At 42.6% G+C, this 2,596-nt stretch overlaps 1 long non-coding RNA gene across 1 annotated transcript in view; it reads left to right on the plus strand.

Moving 5' to 3' along the window:
- The first annotated feature begins 1,525 nt into the window (after positions 1-1,525).
- Positions 1,526-2,596, plus strand: part of LOC118409323 — an 8,105-nt gene continuing 7,034 nt past the window's right edge. Inside the window, exon 1 of the long non-coding RNA XR_004830429.1 lies at positions 1,526-1,682. This is a non-coding gene — a long non-coding RNA (uncharacterized LOC118409323). The remainder of the gene's footprint in view (positions 1,683-2,596) is intronic.

The raw sequence follows: 2,596 nt of genomic DNA on the forward strand, positions 1-2,596 counted from the left end.
TGGACGGGCGTTGTAGTCTAACACTTGCAGAATTGCATTTTGGTCCCCCCCGCACGCTGACGAGGTATAACATTGCGACTGCATGGAGAATGGTGTCCCTGTATCTCACAGTATTGAGGCTGTCTTGACTGGGAAGATGCTAAACCTTGTTTTTCCTGTGGCAGCCATACATACAGCACACCAAGCCCTACGCGCTGTTACGCTCTATCCGTGCGACAGTCGGCGTGGCATTCTCCTTGCCGCATCCACGCCTCGATTCGGTCATCCAACAGTCAAAATGACACATATACTCTTACCAAATGTTAAAGACAAACTTGGATGTTCTGTATCCCAAAGATTACGTCAAAAAAGGATAGATTGAATCCTTGACACCGCACCCATACCAGCAGGTTGAACACAAAAATTGAAATTTGGGCACTTTTTTTTCGTGACCCACTGACGTGAGTAGCCCTGGTGCTCGTTCCACGAATTTATAATCATAAGGAGTTTGATAACATATGTAAGGAAATTACACACGCTTTCTATTGATATATCACACATTAAAATTGATGCATAAACAGCGGAAATATGATCAGCCAAAGTTGATATTCCAAACTTTTTGTGCCGAGTTTAGTTACTTCCGCAAAGTACCATTTCTTGGAAAAAAGGATGATGTTCTCTTTGATACAACACAACTATCCAGAGAATTCAGCTTGAGTTGCCGTGATGTCATTTCCAGACTGCCCAGTACCCCTGCCGTCAGTCTTACTGGGGCATGACGGAAGCCCTCGTCGATGCTCTAAATTTAAAGAACCCAACTATTAACGAATGCTAGATAGGATTTTCTTATGTGTAAAAGCTGTGTGTGTGTCTCTATTGACACAATAATTACATACGCATAAAGTGTGACACAATGTGACATGCTGCCATGTCACACTTGTTGATATCGTCCAGCTGTGCGAACACAACAACATTCAGGATGCTGAATACAACTTACTCAAACTTTGTTTGGAGTCACAGTTCCGTTTTGTCAGAATACCACATAATCTTTACAGATAATCCAACAAAAGTATTGTCATGGAAGGACATACTTTTAATGAATTACAAGATCATACATTTCAGAAATATCTTGGATGACTTCGACTCTGTTGGTTGATGCTTGCCATCACTAGGAGGGCACGTTGGTGGCATTTCCATGGATACTGTTACCAGGGGTGTGGACCCTATCATCGCTCACGGTGGTATCAAACGCCGGATGATGAGTAACCTACAATGTCATGTCACCAACAACTTTATCCCGACACGCAGTCGCATTTCCTAAACATTCTATGCTACCAATGATAGTAAAATGATAATGATAATGATGATAATAATAGTGATTATCAAATGCCCTTGAACCAGTTTTTATGCAATGCGCAATGGGATGGGGGTCTACATCAGAAAAGAAAAGAAGAGGAGGGTGCTATTTAGAAGCTGCACCAGAAGTCAAGATGGTATGCCGACTATTCAGTCCACACTCTGTCAGGACCTGGGGGGTATAAATTTCCTGGACCCATTCCGGGGCAGGCAGACTTGGAAGCAGATCTCTCTAGCTGCCCTGCCTACATTTCTCCTGGTCGTGATCACGGCAAGGCTGTCCCTGTAGACTTCTCCAACAGTCTCTGCGCAACAAACTACAGACAGAATGAACAACAGATATGAAGGTATGAAATACGCTTTTTTGTTGAGTTAGATCTGCTGGCAGTAGAAAAAGTATTTTAGACACATTTGCTGAACATTCCGTGCTACAATATGCGTATATGTAGGTGAACATTTCAATATTATTAACCTAACGGAGTCACGCTAAGTAAGATAAAAAGCTTTTATTAGTTTTAAGTAGCTTCATCGTATAGTTGGTGTACCAGTGACGGAAATTGAATTGCACTGGCATCGAGTGTTGCAAGCTGATGTACTGCAAGTTTCCGTTTGACTGACAGGGATAGAGATAGAGGTTTCCTTGCCATGGCATGTGAGTACATTGTCTGGGGCGATCTTCACAAGTAGTAACTTTAAAAGCACTTCGAACTTTGCGTTGTAATACATACACAACTTAAACAATCTTCATCTACTCTGCATTTTGAGGACCTATTAATTTGAGGTGTAATAGATGAAGTATTGATGCATACTTCCCACCGTTCCACCCATACCCATTCTCCAGACGTCCATTTGCATAGCGCTTTGACGCACGTATCACATGTGTAGAAACGGTAACGCTTTCAGACATTTTACATTTCGGTTAAGTCAGGCACAGCGAGTCGTTACGGGAATCTCCCCCCAGAAGGACTCGTCGGTACACGAATTCTTTATACCTCAAACCAAGGAGGTTTGCTCAAACGATGACAAAATCTTATATAATGTAATCTACTTTGGGAGGGACTGGGGCGCACCCTACGTCCTGCACGTCTCGGGAAGACAGTATAAACCCTGACACCTAGAGTATAAAGAGCATTGGGGAAAAGAGTTATCCCTGATTGCCAGGGATAACAAAGAGCAGAAGGGCACTTCCATGTATTATGAGGGTATAAGGAAGTTAGATAAATAGAGAAAGAAGGGCTTGTCCACTCAAATCACATACCTC

The sequence above is a fragment of the Branchiostoma floridae genome, chromosome 2, assembly GCF_000003815.2.
Source record: "Branchiostoma floridae strain S238N-H82 chromosome 2, Bfl_VNyyK, whole genome shotgun sequence".
In the NCBI taxonomy this organism is placed as follows: Eukaryota; Metazoa; Chordata; class Leptocardii; order Amphioxiformes; family Branchiostomatidae; genus Branchiostoma; species Branchiostoma floridae.